At 42.8% G+C, this 16,955-nt stretch overlaps 1 long non-coding RNA gene across 1 annotated transcript in view; it reads left to right on the top strand.

Annotated features, from left to right (window-relative positions):
- LOC308072034 overlaps positions 1-16,955 on the top strand; it is a 69,611-nt gene that overhangs the window by 9,004 nt on the left and 43,652 nt on the right. The window contains exon 2 of the long non-coding RNA XR_013931460.1: positions 4,944-13,587. This is a non-coding gene — a long non-coding RNA (uncharacterized lncRNA). The remainder of the gene's footprint in view (positions 1-4,943; positions 13,588-16,955) is intronic.

The following is a 16,955-nucleotide window of genomic DNA, read 5'->3' as shown; positions in this document are numbered from 1 at the left end:
GAAAGATGAACGATGGCTGTGTTTGAGCAGATTGTTTCCATAATTTGAGAGAGAAAAAATCAGCTCGTTGTTGATCCAGATTTTGTCATAAAAAAATTTGAAAGTTCTCTGTGGGTTCATCTGAAAGGCATTTGGAGTCAAGGAGAAAATGCATGTTGATGTACATTGGATTCTGGTGAGCATCTGCTTGAGAAAGCAGTGTTTTACGATCCTCCCTCTGGGCTCACCTAATAAAACAGTTCACAATTAATTTGCAAGTTTGGGGTGAGTTCAATCACTCTTTTCTAGCTCATTTAAAAAAAAATAAATTATGATATAATTACATGCACAGCAATAGTTCAGTCCAAGAGACTCCTTGAATGCTGTTAGGAGACATATCGTATCCAAATGCTGCCAATGTTAGCTAAAACTTCAGAAGCCTGAGCCAAACTGAGACGCACAATTTTTCCTTCCTTCCTCCTTCTATTTTTCATTCTTTTCCTCATCACTGCAACTAAAAATAATGTGCCCTGCTTGCCTCATTTGCTAACTAAAACATGTATACCTGCTTGTTAAGCTGTAATTTTAGCTTCACTTTGATTGATAGCTCAACTAGGAAAGGTTTGAATTTTTGTCTTGTGCAGACACATTCAAATTGCTTGGCAAGGCTGTTGGATGCATTGCCTTCATAGTCATTGTGCAGACTGGAGATTCCCCAGCGACTGAAAAAAGTTTAAATGAATTTAATGAATTTTGGGTTCTTTCTCTTTCTTCCCTGTTTTTTTAGTTAGTACTTCAATAAAGCACTGGATGTTTTGGAATGGTGAATGCATACCTTCTGAGTGAAGTGCAGCCAGAGCTACAGCTGCAGTTCTCTTCCTATACGTGTTGCTCAATAGGCTTGTGGGAACTGATGGAGCAAACTGCTGGGACTGCCAGGCGGGACGGCTCCACTGTTGATACTGGCATGGGCCCAGTTTAATACCTTGTGTGTAGCTGAATGTAGGAGAGATGTTGAAGAGGTGTTACTTAGAAAAAAGGTACTTCAAAATGGGACCCCTTAAAAAACCATAATTATGTTAATGTTTGTTCTAATTGTACACTCTGGAGCATCATGTTAATACCTGAGGAAGCAGAGACATTTTATTTTTATGGCTTCATGCCAACTTGCAGCCAGTGGGTCAAGTGTTTTGCCTGTCTGCTAGTCCGTAAAGGGTCTGGATGCTTTGCCAACCACGTGCACTACTGTCTGTTGTGGGCTAGCATACCAGGCATGGAAAGTACTTGCGTGACTTCTAATGAAGTACTAATAGTGCTGTGACTGATGGTGTTTCTTCTTTGGTACAAGTGGCAGGGACTGGTTTTTGGAGCTGAGTTGCCTGGAGTTGAATTCAGCCTGGATAGGTGTTGGGGAACTGTTCGGGTATGAAGTCCTCCTTTGCAAGGAGACTAGAAAAGAGCAGAGAGAGAGGGAGAGAGAAAAGGCAAAAGCCAAGCGATCCAAACTGACTTTGAAGCCAGTATTCACTTGCTGGTGCTTCTGAATAAATAAGGCAAAGCAACTCCAGCATGACAAAAATAGCCCTGCTCAGGTCAGGGTAATGCCCCGTATAGGTGACTCTGGCTAGTAGCAAATACTTAAAGAAGGTGTATCGACATACATCCTTTCAGCAGTCAGGTGCTCTAACCTCAGCGTCTGCATCATCATGGTCCAGCAAACAATGGATCTACTGTCCATCAATGTATTTAATCTCTGGAACTCAACATAAACTTCTTGCCACCACAACATTTTTGTGGCAATGAGCACTAGGACTAACCCCATTCCCTTAGTCAGGCACAGGAATGAGTTGCACATTTTAGTAGTTGATTTTATGAAAATACTGTTTTCTTTGGTTGTTGGGTTTTTTTTTTTAGATTTTCAGCCAGAAAGGGTTACCAGACACTCTGTTGTAGTAGTGGCATGATTTTTTAAAAATCAGCTTCTCTATTGGAGGCAGACTTCCACCCATACGTGTTGATACTAAAACTCAATCCACTTAGGATAAAATTAGCTGGAAGATTGTAACCTCTTGTTAGCAATGTGGGTAGTAGTAACCTCAGATGTTACAACCAGATTTGGAAGAGAACATCTGTCCAAGCCTCATACTGTGAAAACCAGCTTTTAAAATGAAAAAAGTTTTGAATAACATTCACTGAACTAGTCCAGTTGAACCTGAGGGAACATCTCTGTGTTAGAAAGACTGATTTGTTGCACCTTTTTTGGCTTTGGTTGGGTTTTTTCCTCTTTGGGTATATTTCTTTTTAATTTGGTTACACTTTGGTTCTCTCTGGGTATGCAGCTGATGTCTCTTTGTGTGTGTCTTTAAATGCAACAGTCATGCAAGTAAATAAATCCTGGTAATACGTGGGTGAAATCACAAGTTAGTTCATTTCCCTGCCCCCATTTCTTTGTAATGAGAAGATAAAGTCAGTCCAGAAAATGCAGAGGAGGCTCTGCTATCCATGGCATGCCGTGCCTGCAGTTAGCACACATTTTAAATCACAGTTCCAGAGCTTATTTATGCAGCTAAATGTCATATGTTTAAAAATAATGAGTTTATTCAGAAAGAAAAATTCTCCCCATAGTGATTAATTAATGGAAGGAGACTCATTCCCAATGTAACAGCCAGCTAGAATTATTCCAGACCTTCTCTTGAAGTCAATTACCTGTTGGAAAATCTGTTCACTTCACCAAGTCGGTCCAAGTTCAACAGCTAGAAATAACGAAGCAATGGTATATAGCAAGAAACAGTAAATTTTTCATAATCACTTTCATAATGCTTGTGCATCTCATTGTAACACATCAATCACATTCTAAGACAACAAACTATTTTGGGAGTTTGAAGTTAAAAATAATAGAGTTTAGGCAAACGGTGGCTTAGATGTTTTTCATAGTGAAACGGTTTGCTTTTGGCTACTGTGTGTAAGCCTTCCTGAAAAAGCAAGTGACAGTGACATTCTTAAAACCACAAGCAGGACTTAACACTTAGTTATCGTAGTTTCTGACTCTTCAGCATCTTTCTTGGGATTGAATGTAATGTAAAGAAAATGGCTGTGCCATGGAGCACTATCACAAAATTACAACCGCTGTTCTTCACATCCTCTCCTCAGCCTGCAGGCATCTGCGAAGCACGGGCAGGCACACATGGATGTTCTGGTCTCCCAAGAAAGCTTCCTTATTGCTTCTTGCCTTGTCTTTCAGTTAATACATTTGTCTAGACCCCCAAATGAGCAGGATCAGATGAACTATAACCACAGTGAACTACTCTGCTGGACTGTGACTGCAGCTCAGTATCCCTCCCAATTTAGTTTTGCTCTTTGCTCCCAACTTGCAGAGTTTCATAATGGAGTTATAAAAACACATTTCACAGTGAAACTTGGCAAAGTGACAGCCAAGAAATGATTTTCCCTAGTAATTTTAAATGCATCAATACAGTCACTGTTAAGATATTCTAAGAAACAGAGGGTGAGGGAATAACAGTATTTAAAAAGCTTGATGTCTCATGTTGATGCTGATGGAGAGATGTCATTTGTCTTTTGTTCATAAAAAGATCTGAGATCCAATAATTTCAAAATATTAATGGCGTGCTACATAAGCATCAAATGAATATATTGACTAGGGCTGGGAGTGCTCTTTTCCTGTGGATTCATAACATGTCTTGTCTAGTAAAAAGAAAAAATCTAATTGCAGGAATTTATGCAACTGACAGACCAGAAGAGCTCCAGTGGAGTTGCTCTTGTCTCTGAAGTAAATTAAATGCACCTTGTAAAACTTTCTAATTACAAACTTACCCAAGGAACTGTTTTATCTTCAGAGTGAGCACTCCAACATTCACAGGAAATTTGCTGAAAGGAGGTTTTGGGGCATTTTGGTGGGTTTTGGTTGTTTTTTTTGTTTGATAGGGTTTTTTGTTCTGGTTTGGTTTTGTTGGGTTTTTTTTGTTTTTGTTTACGTAAGTACTGAATTTTTGACACAAGCTAGCAACAGTTCATCCAGGAAATCCAAAGTTCTGCTTGACCATGCTTTATTAGCTCTTTGTCATGGTTTGCCTTTCTACTTAAAAAAGAAAAATCTATGTCAGACACACAGTAACTTAAAATTGCTTGGGAGGGGTTTCTTTAGGTTGTATAGCATGAGGTTACTTGAAAGATGTTTTCAATATTAATTTGGGGGACAGAGGCAAATATACCAATTATGTTGTCTAGCTTTCCTTTGGAGGAGAGAGGTGCTGTAGTTATCTAAGAACAAGTGAAGATCTCTCTAATTCAGAGTGTGTGTGTGGCCAGAGAAGTTGAGGTGAAAAGATGCCAGAGAAGAGATGGTAGCTGAGAGGCAGCTGTTGATTTGGAAAAACATCAAGTTGGGAGCCAGTGGTGCCTGAGCTGTTGGTGGGATGCAGGGAAGAGGCAGATGCTGAGGCAGGTTCATACATATTTAATTTCTTCAGCGGATCAAAATCCTCACTTCTTCTAGGGGATGCAAAGAATAATTTCCTTCTCTTGTATGGAACTACTCCTACTTCACGCTTTTCCTAAGATCAGAATCCAGCCCTGTGTGACAAAAAAGTTTGTTTTGAGATGTTTTTAACTAGTGTAAAACAAAAAAAATATTATTTTTTTAGGTTTTGGCTGTGCTTGTAAGATTGGAAGAACGTTACTGATTCACACTGCAGTAATGCACAGCAGCATTTGCATTCTGAGGAGTGGGAAGCAAAACAATCACACATTCAAAGGAAAACATATTTAATGGAGCCACATACATTAATTTGCCACCAATAGGGATCCTTAGTAACTAAATGGATCATTACTCATGCAAAGTTGATGACTAAAAACTTTAAAATACATGTTCTCTTCAGTAAAAATCAAATGAGACAATGCCATGCAGATTTCTGTGATTTATGGTGCTTCATTTTATTGTCTTCTAGGCTCGTACCTGACGAGAAAGGAAAGACCCAGGAGATGGCAAAGACCTCCATCTGCTTCATCTGCCCAATTTTTTGGTATTGTTTGAAAGAAGATTTCTCAGTCAGAAGTTATTTATTTTGCAGCCATGTCATTCTCAAAATATACAAGAAATACTCAATGAAGACCAGCAGTGAAAAAATACTACAGAACATACTTGAATATGCAACTTATTATTTTTAACTGCTTTTCCAAAAGGACTGTGCTTTTAATAATAGTCTGCTTTTGTAAAGCATCTCTTAGATGCAGACTTCAAATTGTAGTGGACAAATTGTCTCAACATGTCTGTGGGCTAGGTAAGTACTATTACTCCCTTTTTGCAGAGGGAGAAATCTCTGAACATCAGAGAGCCAAGAACGCTGTTTTCCAGCTTTGGTGTTACAAAAGGACTGTCAGAGCTGAGAGTATTGTGCTAAATTCCACCAATTCAGCTTTTTGCCTTTTTAGCAGAAGGTTTGTTATAATTTCATCTTTTCTGGTCACAGGTTATGAAATGGGCAAAGGCAGGGGTGGGTGTGAGGGATGGCTGGTTGTTCCTGAGACATACAACGTGTATCTGAAGTTAATTGTAAGCTCCTAAATTAAACATTTTATAAATATGTCAGAATGGATGTAGGGTTGCTTAAAGTTCCTCAGCTTGAAATTGTTTAACCTATCACCATTTCACTTGTCTAAGTTCAGAGTGTGGACAAACTCCCCAAGAACGTACAAGTGTTAATATTAGTGGAGGGTTCATATATCACAGGCATGCTAGGTATTGATTACTGGGTGCAAATTGTCAGCAACCTTACTTCATCTGTTTTCTCCAACAGACAGTTAAAAAATGCAAGGGACTGATAAGCAAGTTAAGTGTGTGATGAAAAAAGAAACCTATAAGCACAGCAGTCTGTAAAGGCTAAAAGTCTAAAAGCAATTTTCAGTCCTCAGAATAAATGTTCTTCCTGCTGGTAGGGGATATGCATACAGAGGTACACTTGCCTAATGGGTTGGAGGTATACCTTGATTAACATTTCTTAGACCCTCTTTTGCTCGGAAAAGACAAACCCCGTTGTTCTGGACACCTTAGGCTGCAGTGAGGATGCACACAGCCAGATTTGTCATGGAGCATGGTGCCTGCTGTGGCAGCGAGGGTCACCTACAGCTGCAAGTCGCTGTGTGCGAATCCAGCCAGACTGAAAGGCCTCTCCTTCTCTCCTATCCCAAAGGTATGTTTTGGTGTCGGGTGCTCTGTTAATGCCTGTCAGGGTAAAAACAGCCCAGTCTTCACCATATCTATGATAGTTTCCCCCTGGCTGACCTCGGAGGCTTGACTGACTCACCGGTGGCAGCAGCTGTCGATAACGGGAGCGTGGAAGCTGCCCTGGCATGGAAAGAGTTGTGCTTTCCTGTTTGGCAGGGACACCTCTAAAATGAGAGCTGACAGAGCTGCTGCAAATGCATTGGTGAGGGGTGGGAGTGGGCAGCCACCCTTGCAAGGCAGCTGATCATGCTGTCATTCCCAGCTTGGTGCTGCCTCCAGGGTGCTGCCAGGTGCCCCGGGGCAAGTAGAGCCTGTGGGAAAGACCCCCGGCCTCTGCAACAAGAGCATTGTACCTATCGGTGATGATAAAGCTCGCCTGAGAAGAAGGCAGAGCTTTCTCAGGCTTGTCTGGAGCCACGGAACCAAAAATCTTGCAGGAATTCTTCCTTGGGCTGATCCGCGACTTGTATGCAAGGGTTTGCCTTTGCCCTGCCCACGCTAACACAAACCACGCCACACTACAAGGTTATTCATATAATAATCATTTCACACACAGCCTGTCCAGGGATAAGGTGCTTACCCTGCTCTGGGATGCTACCGAATACTGTGCGTGGTTTGGGTAAGCTGTAAGGATGTAAGCAGATCGGGCTAGAATTAACAAATGGCACACCATTTAAAGCATGGGGTAAGTTGTGTGCCAGGGAAAGGGGCTGGAAATGTCTCTTCTTGTTCCAGCAGCACGTGAGATCCAGTGGCAGGGCTGGCAAAAAAGGGGGAAATCGCAGCATGCCTTACACTGAGCTTGGGCTCCTAAGTGGAAAGCTTTTAAAGAAGTAGTGCAGGTGACAGCAGTGCAATTTTCTAAAGGAATGTGATTTTGGAAATAGGCCTGTTGAGATATGTGAAAATCCCATTAGTTGTCTTTTCAGTGTACTTTCGGACACCAACAGTCTTCCACTGAAAATCTTTGTGAAGTTTGCATAGCCCGTGGGAGCTGGATGCAGAGGGGAATGTGGAGCTGGCCACAGGGGAATGTCCTCCTTCTGGCTGATGAGGTGGGTGGTGGGATCTTCTAATCCTGGCCTGTGAGGATGTGTGAGCTTTAATATGCCCCAACTGAAAGAAAAAGAGGGCAGGATGAAAAAACTTAAGCATTGGTAAAGATAAGCGTAGGTGGTAAAAATATTGCCTGGCTAGAGGAAGATGAAGAAAAAAGAGCTGTCCTCTGTGTTTTGTATATCCAAAATTTTTGAGGTAAAACCAGAATATAAACTGAAAAAGCAGAAGCAGTACAAGAATTGCCAACAGGAAGAAACCCAAGGCATCTGTTCATGTGTTGCTCGGGCTGGTCTCCTCTTTCACACCAATACCCCAGCCTGTGAGCAGCTGTGGGAAAGAAAGAGTTTGAAGAGGATGCAGATGTCTTCAAGGAACTTTAACAATTATGTTTCCATGAGGGGCACAATCAGGGGAAAAGAGGAGACCCTCTTCTTTCCCCCATCTGTTTTTCTCATTCCCCATTTAACATATGCAAATGAAAAGTTGGGAATAGTCATTCTTTGGAGTCAGGTTTTACTTTCATGTCAGTTAGTAGATCTTAGTCCTTGTATAAACTTGGCTATATTGATAATCATTGCCTTTCCCCACACTTCACTCTTCTGTTGAGATGAAGAGTGAAGTGTGGGCAACAGGACATGGTAGTTTTGAGTGTTTTTTCCCCAATACCGGACGCCTAAAAAGGAAACTCAACATGTTGCAAGTTAGTAGGAGGTGTTGCCTTGTTTTCAGGGGTCATCGAAGAAGTTCTTAAGGAGGGGAAGAACAAATAAGTTGATTTTGAGTGTGTAATCTCTTCCATGACTAGTTTAGGTCTCTAACGCTGTTTGGGAGCTGTGTAGTTCCTTCCAAAGTATGCTAATGCAAAAGCACCAGAAATCCAAAGGTGAGCCATTAGCTCATTAGTATTTCCAGGAGAAAATAAAAGAGCTAGCAAACTTTGTAAAATGGGCAGCCACAGCCAAGCCAAACGCCACCTTTGTGGAATTAGATGTGCTGCAAACACCAAGAGCCTGCCATAATATGACCTTTAAAAACGATGTGTTTCAGAAATGCAAAAATGAACTAAGCAAGCTGCTGGTGAAGCTTTCATGAAGCTGGACTGCTCAATTACATGTTAACATCACACAAACTTTGCCCACTGAGCCAGGGGGCAGAGCTGACTGGGGCTTCCCGTTTTCCCTTTCTATAAACCTGCACAAGCACTGGTAGCCGTGGGGAATGCCTCTGTAGGACACGACGAACACATCTTACTGCTTGTCAAAATTGTATGTTACGGTATTACACTGCCTTTGGTGCCAGCCCCCACCACCAGCACTGGCTCCAGTCACAGCACTGGTATTTGCCACTGCAGGATGTGGGAACAGGTGGAAAAGCCCAGCCAGGGATGCGGAGCTGTGCCGGTGGGAAACGGGCAGCAGGAGGGGAGAGCGGACTGCCGGCCCGGGGAGCGTTATCTTAAGCAGGCATGTCCCACCAAAGCAGGTGGGCGAGAGAAAAGATGCAAGACACCAGGTAATGGGTTTTGGGGAAGGGGGAAATGAGCAATGTGGTAACATGCAATATTCCAGGTGTGCTTCGCCATGCCCGCCTGCGAGGCCCAGGGCTTCTCGTGCAGCAGCAGGGACCAGCAACACAGCGGCTGCAATGTCGCTCCAACAAGCCGTGACAAATGCCACCTTTGTCAGTGTGCATGGCGTGTTACCAGGAGCTCAGCAAATTCCTGCACTTGGAGAGCCTCACGCTGGGAAGGAAAAATGAGCTGTGAAGTAATAATGATAATAACAGGATTCAATGAGGCAGATGCAATCCACATTTCTTCAGCTGATCCTGGCTTGCAGCACCAACAGTGCCTGACAGAATTGTATTCACGGGGATCTTTTCAGAAGTTTGTTTTGACTCTCGAGCTGTGGTGTAGCTCAGGCTGATCTAGAGCTAAAATACAGCATTTTTTTCCTCAGAAGTCATATTTACAGATCACTTAAGTGAGGCAAGTACCTCAAAACAATTGTCCACAAGAATTACTAGCTTTGGGAGAGGTTTCCCACTCATTTATAAAACCTCTGAGTACATTTTTTTCTCTTCTGGCTTACTGTCAAGAAACCTTGGTAGTGCTGAGCTTCATGCAAATATGTATTTGTGGCAAACCTATAGGAGCCAGAGAATAGCAAATATTGACCCTCTTATGTCAACAGAAAAGCAAGTGCAGAACTGGCTGTGGGCAGATTAAATTTCATTTTCAAAGTAAACGCTTGGTGTATTCTGTCTGCTCTCAGCTCAACTCAATGTGTTGACACTAAGAGGCTAAAATCCCTCCTGCTGCAGCTTGCCTCTGTGTGAGACAGCGTTGACATGTCACATTATCTGGGATACTCAGGGTCCAGACAGGCACTGCACATATTTCTTCTTCTTCTGACCCACAATACCATCTCTCAAACCCTCTCATGCACCTTCTTTGGGGCACATTCCTGTACCCTTTGGATACTCTGGAAAACAGCCTGCAGGGCTCAGGTGCTTCTAGAAGGTGATCCAGAGGTTGCACTACACTACACCCTTAGGACAAAAAATGTCTGCAAGCTACACTGAAATCACTGTTATTTCAGGAAGACTAAGGTAAAACACAAGCAGAAGTATTTATTTATAGCGTGCACAGCAGGATAAAGTGTCACAGGTATTCATGTGAGACTTAAATGCAAAAAAAGTGCACATGCTTGGAGCTTCAAGTATTCACCTTGATGGTGCCCTCCTGACTCACCCCTCGCTGGGGGCTTTGCCTGCCTTCCCCAGCTGTGGCCACAGGTCTCCAACAATTTCCCCTGGCAATAACTTTCACTACAAGGAGCAATCCTACCACCTTCTTGCCCCTACCCACCAAACCCTGCCCTGCCACCTCCTCCATGGTGGCCTTGGATGTGCTGGTGCGGGTGCTGCAGTGGTGGGAGTTAGACAACGCATCCATGCTGAGACCTTTATTTTTTGTTGTTGTCAGGTTATCTTTCACTGGATCACTTCTGCTGTGTGGACTGCGAGGCTGCAGGAATACTTGGGGCAACACCGGCAAACGGGCAGGTGAGCGGCAAGAATGAGATGTGGCTGCTGGGCTGAGGAGGGGACCGCTGGCGCATCCTGGCTGAAAGTATCTCTGAAGTTGTGGCCTCACTGTGAGTGTTTCTGCCTGAAGCATCTCCTTGTTTGGAGCCAAATATTTAGTGTCCATCTATCAAAAGAGATACATGATACAATTGTCTAAATGAGTTCGTTGCGTGTAATCCCTGACTGGCTCTGGACTGAGAGCAGATGTGACAGTGATTAGCCACTTTGGGACAGCTTCTCATCTGGGGAAAGATGGATATGATATGATATGATAGACAGAAATCTTAGAGGTGTGGGAGTCAGCTGCAGGGTGAGGTTCAAACTAAATGTGGGGCTTGAGCTGCCTGCCTAACCCCAGAGACCTTCCCCTCCTAATGGACACGAAGCTCGTTGGCAGCTGCCACACACAAAAGCCTGCAAGGGGTTATACCGCTGTCTGTTGAGCAGTATATGTACAAGCACAAGCATCAAATCCTTGCAAGTTAAAAATTACACTTCACCACTTATAATTTAATTGCCAGTCACTAACCAGCACATCTTTAAGTGCTCGCTTTGTTTTCCCGCTGGACAAAAGCACTGCATTGTTTTTTTACTATTTAATTATAAAAGACCAAGGCAGGTTATTTTTCTAGATCGTCTTTCCATGGGTAGCTGAAGTCATATGGGTTCCTAAATTCTATTCTAGTAAATCTGGTTTAGTTTTTACCATCTAGACAGTACTCACCAAAATCGTAGTTGAGATTTGCCAGTGAAGCCTAGGGAACTATAACGTGGACAACAATTTTCTTTTCTCCTGTGAAAACATAAGTGCTTTGAACCTAAAAGATAAAAAAAGCCATAATTAAGAGGAGTGTGAGGATGACAATTTAATCTACTTCCACACAAAGTGACTGACCACAATAAGGTTTGATTAGAAATGGAGGTGCCCTAGCATTTTGTTTCAAATGTGTGGATTCAGAGACTGGCAGGAAAGATTTGGGGAGGAGTGCTGCAGGACTCGCAGCCCCCAGGAGGCTTGTTCAGGTTCACATCTGCACACATCTGGTCCGTTTCTCCAAAGCAGGCAGGCTAGGTGGCTGGTGGGGCGATGGCTGTGTATAAAGCAATGCAAGTTGGAGGTCTAAACTATCAGTAACTTCTCAAACAACAGAATTTATATGCACAGGGAGACAAATACATCTCAGTGACATAGGTGTTGTTGGGGCTTTGGAAAATAAATACAAAATACCCAGAGCATGTGAAATGGAAGAATATGTTCCAAGAGAACCAATTTCACCTGAAATTGTGTTGCCTGGCAGCCCAAAACCCAAATCAGTTCAGTGGCATGAGGATGCTGCTGTATAAAAGAAATACTAAAAAAATAAGGAAGTCACAGAGAATTCAACCAAAATTCTGAAGCCATAACCCATGTTGCTGTAACAGAGGAAAAACTGAGATCTGAACGTTTGTTGAAAAAAAACACCCTTATTTTCTTCTTTCTTTGCAAAGGTTCAGCTAATGAGTGACTCAGCCTTATATAAGAAAAGTCTGGATGGGGCATAATAAATGTGAGTCACTGTAACAAATTTTCAGATTTTCCTTGGGACTCTTCCGTACAGGATCTTTGTATTGCGAAAAGGATAGGGATAGAGAACGACTTGCATCAAAGTTCATACCGCTATAAATATGGATGAGATTATGCAATCGCAAGGAAATGTCCTTTGTCTCTCTTTGCATAAACATGTGGTAAGAGGGTGGTAAGAGCATGTACAAGGCAGCCTTCACAGGAGAAACAAAGCGTAACACTGTGGTAAAAAAAGACCAGAAATACTACAGATATGAGATTTGTGAAGATATGACAACTAGACAGTGAGTTTCATTGCTTCAGCCTTTTGGAAATGGACCGATTCTGCAGTTGTCCTGCAGTGTATGATGCACACAGGGATCAGGCGTGTTTGGGGATGTTATTCCCCAGGGGGCAGATGTTTTCCAGGTAACCTTTGCACTCTGCTGCGATAGCTACCCGTGTCTGAAAGCTGGGTAATAAAACTAATGCTTCCAACCCAGGCTATTTTATGGAGCCAGGACAGACATTGAGTTTATATTGTTTTGAAGTCTGTTTATGTATCTGAAAGCTTGGGTGGGTGACAGCCCTCTCTTTTGTTCTAGTGCTTTATTGGTTTTCCTTTCCCTTTCAGTCCCCACATTTGGAACTTGGAATATTTCTTTATACTGGAAAATAATCACAAAATGGCTTGGGCCACAGCTGAGCCATTCTCTAATGCTTGTTGGTAAAGCAGGAAAAAAAACAACCCCAAAAAAACAAAAAAAGAAGGGACCTTTAGGTTCTCCCCTGACTGTCCAGCTAACACAAATCTGTTCTTCTAAAATTGGGTGATTCCCATTTACGTTAATGTGAAATGGATTTAATGAATAAATAGATTTTACTTTTATGTCTCAAAGCTGATGCTAAGTTTTTTGAGTTTTCTACTGAAAATCACAGTCTCCTAGGGCTGAACGGCTGGCACTTTTGTCTTTGCCCACCTCACATATTAAAGATGATGGTCTTGCCTTTCCAGGAGAGCCAACTGCATCCCTACCGAGCACTTCTCAGGATCAGTCCTGCCTGGGAATCTGCACAAGTCACCTCAAATTAAAATTCCTTGTCAGAAGCCAGCTCGGGAAAGGCAATACCAAATCCATCTGTTATGAAGATAAACACCAGGCAACAAAAAGAGAGGAGAGAGTAGCAGTCAGATGGGAAGTGCCATGCGGAGGATCCTGGAGCAGACTTCATGCTTAGCTTTCACCTGCTTTCGAACTCTGAAGAGTAAATGAAAATGCAATTAGTGAAATGAGGTTCCTAGAAAGAAGCTCGAATTCCAGATGGCTGATACCACCCAGGCACCAGCTGTGAGGAGGTAATAAACTCTGCTTTTAAAAAGAAATAGGCAGTGCCAAGCTGCTGTTGCTGTACTTGGGGGTTTTGTGTCTGCTGAACTCAGCTGGTTTTAAGGGCCACACACATCCAGGGTCTGCACCGTCCCTGGTATGTCTATCCTTCTTCTGACTGCCCTCAGACTATGGAGCATGTACCAAAAGAAATGTTATTTTGGTAGGAATCAAGCTATGTCAAGCAATACCAAGGAGCAGCCAAAAGTCATTTGGGCACTGGATACATATTCCCTGGAGGCAAGAGCTCACAACGCTCCCAGAGGATCCATGGCAGTCTCTACAAGGTGAGAGACTGTTTTATCCAAATTTTGCCTCGTTTTAAACAACTGCAGCTGTTGCTTTTTTTTATAGTGATAAACTGTATTGACCGTGGTGTGTAGGGACATCCTGTGTTTGGAGGTTAGTTCTGGAGGCAAGGAGCAGGGAAGGGGGGGCTGGGGAGCAGGCAGGAGCTGTTTTTGCAGAAGCATCTGGCCATGGCCCAAGGAGGGGTGTGGGGTGGGAGGGAAGGTGGGTACCGTGGTGGCTCTGGCACAGGGCAGAGGGGGCAGCAGAAGCTGCGAGCACGGCAGGGGGGACTGCGAATGGCTGAAGCTTCAACAGCTGGACTTTTCAAGGGCCTCCTTGCCCAGAAGCAGTACCTCATCTCTGGCCATCAGGCATTAGAAACAGATGAAAGAGCTTGGTGTTCAGGTCTCTCTCTCTCCCTCCCTATATATATGTATATATGTATGTATAAAGCTTTGATAACGTTTAGCTTACAGCAGACATAATGGTTTGTTCCTGATGCTGCTGAACTGTAAAGGGGTCTGTGTTTTGGAGCTGGTTGAACTTGCACCTGCAGGTGACACCAGTCTGGAGACTACACTCTCCGTGCCCCCTGTACAACTCTGTGCCAAGGCTGTTGCACCCTGTGGTTGCATTCAGAGCACTGTGTGCAAGTGCCTGGTGATGCAGCTGGCAATGTAGGAGGTGAATGCAACAGCTAAGCGTGCATGCTCTTACGCAATTGCACGTGAACAGTTCAGTCTCTTGTGTCTTTATCAGCCACAGTTCAGCTGTAGGAAACCATGTCTCTCTGAGTTCCTATACTTGCTAATGTTAGGTTGCTACAAGACTATTTCATGCTACAAAGGGATCAAAGGCATGGGACAGACTCTGAAAGTAGAGAAGTTGGGATGAATCAGATTGTGAGGTTCCCTTGCTGCTGTTGCTGTTGTCACAAAAAAAAAAAAAAAAAAAAAAAGCTAGATACTGCTTGAAAGGACAAATTTCTGCCCTCTCTACCAGGTCATATTGAGCCTGAAAAAAGTGAGGTTTTGGAGAATTACACATCACATAGATAGAGTAGAACTTGTCCTGTTGATCTTTAAAAAAAGTTTTCTGTTGTTCCCTAAATGAAATTACTCATTTCAGTGTTTTCAAAACAAAACTTTGTCTTTCCATTTTGACACAGTACTGTATCATGTGTTGTCATGTTGTCCCCCCATCCCTGCCAATTTTGGGTGGGTTTTTTTGAAGAAAAGTTCATAAATTTTGTTTTGCTTTTGTAAGTTTAACCCTTTTCATTTTAATTTGAACCAGGTGTTTCAGGCTGACCTGAAATAATGTCTGGTTTTCCTTTTTGCATTGTTTATAAAAAGCGGGTTTTGTTCAGCTCCCTTCTGCCTTTGACTAGAAACTTAAAGCTAACAGTATTTGCCAGCTTTACGTGAAAATGAGTAAATATTCCTTAGTCATTGGGTGAGATCTTGAAGAGGCTTTGAGCATTATAATCCTTCTGAAGTCAAAGGAATCAGGCTGATTTATACCAGATGGTTATCTGGACCTCCAAGGGGAATGAAATGAGTATCATGGACTAAATTTACCATCAATACAAGATCTGTTTGCATTAGCACGATTACATCTGTGCTTCCCCACAGATAAATTTCGTCCAAGTCTCCACTGCTAATGTTGTCACCTTCATGTGGCAGGTTGTGGTTCAAACTGGCAGTAGGAGCCCAGGTTTTTGCTGGAGCAATACTTCAGCCTTTGGGCCCAAGATTCACACCAGTGTTCCTGTGATGCTGGATTTTAAGTAGTTTGTTATCGTCTGTTCATGTTGTGTCTTTGTGCCAGAAATGAGTATAAAGACCAAAATGAAACAGAATGAATGGGAAGATTGTTTTGGTTGGGGTGTTTTTGTTGGTTTGGGTTTTGTTGGTTTTTTTAAGGATAGACACAATAGTAAAGAAAAATAACTAATTTTTGCCAAAGGAATTTTATATAACAGGGATACTTTGTATAGCCACCTGAATGACCACTGGTAGGAACAAACCAGTGGGGAAAGCCTCCCTGAGGTATGCATTCGCATAAGCAAGGAAACTGTTGCAGCTTGGAAAAGGGAACCTGTGATTTATGCACACAAATGACTTGAAGTCAGTATTTTGTTCTCCTTAGTTATTCAGTAATGACTTTGACAAGGTTTGAGGAGGTACAGATTTTAGGGCTGGCAGGATGCGATGGGCTAACTGATTTCCAAAGCCATCCCTGATCTTTGATTTATATCTTCTATTATTTCCTTTTTGGACTAGTTAGTACCATCAAGCTCTTGCCTGCCTTGGCTCAGTAGGCAGCAGCCTGTCTCCAGGGTAATTCCAGGATGGCTTGTCCTACATCTAGAAGAGGCTGCAGCCCTGCTGTGAGTGAGTTTTAAAACCTAGAAGGATGTTAGAATTATGCCTGGACCTTGTGCTGGGGCACATGTTAAGCCCCTTGCCCTCTTCCTAAATGCCTGTTGAGTCTGTGTTGGTAGCAGATGAGGCACTGAACTTGTGTCACTCACCACTGGTACTGGCAAGGATGGGTCTTGCCTGTTTGAGTAGCACGAGTCTTTCTTTCACTGTACCATTCAGCCCTTTTCTGAATCTATGTCACTTATTTGTATGCTTGAAATTATTTAAAATGACAAGCACAATGCAAACTGTTTAGGATGTATAATTTGCTGTGAATTACTTCAAATTAGAGAACAGAGTGAAGAATGAGGGAGGACTCTTGGCTGTAGTATCAGCATGGTCTCTATATGTCTGTGTGAATTTAATGGGCAAATCCCTTCATAAAGACAGTCCTGTGGTGCACCAGGGATCCCTTATTGCTCCCCCTCCAAGAAGCGCAGTAGAAGTCCTTTCAGCACCCTCACATGGAAGCATCCTGGTGGTTTCAGGCATCCATGAAACAAGTGTAATCACACTTGCCTGTCTTCCAGGGAGATCCTCATGCGAGAAGAACTAACTGTAGCATAGTTATATCACACAGTTACACAGCTGACACAGAAATGTGGGTGAATAGTTTTGGGGAGGATTGAACATTTTGGAGCTGTGTTTGCTAAAGACAATGACAACTTTTTGAAGCACACAGCAAAAGCAAGGAGCCCAAGTCCTCCTTGCTTTTGCTGTGTGCTGCAAAAGGTTGTCAAAGGGTCTTGCTGTTGCTGTTCCTGGAGTGCTGCTGCTTCTTTATTCCTAGGGAATGACATAGCCAGCTGGCATAAATATCCTTCTCATCCCAGTTTTTTTCTATTTTTTTTCCTCATTTCCTCATTTCTCTATACCATCGAGCTACATTGTGCAAGCTGAGTAATGAGTCTTTACCAAGGCAAACCAGAGAGTGAAAG

Source organism: Falco punctatus (genome assembly GCF_963210335.1).
Source record: "Falco punctatus genome assembly, chromosome: 12".
Classification (NCBI taxonomy): domain Eukaryota; kingdom Metazoa; phylum Chordata; class Aves; order Falconiformes; family Falconidae; genus Falco; species Falco punctatus.
Note: the sequence above shows the minus strand (reverse complement) of the source record. Positions and strands in the feature narration are given on the sequence as shown.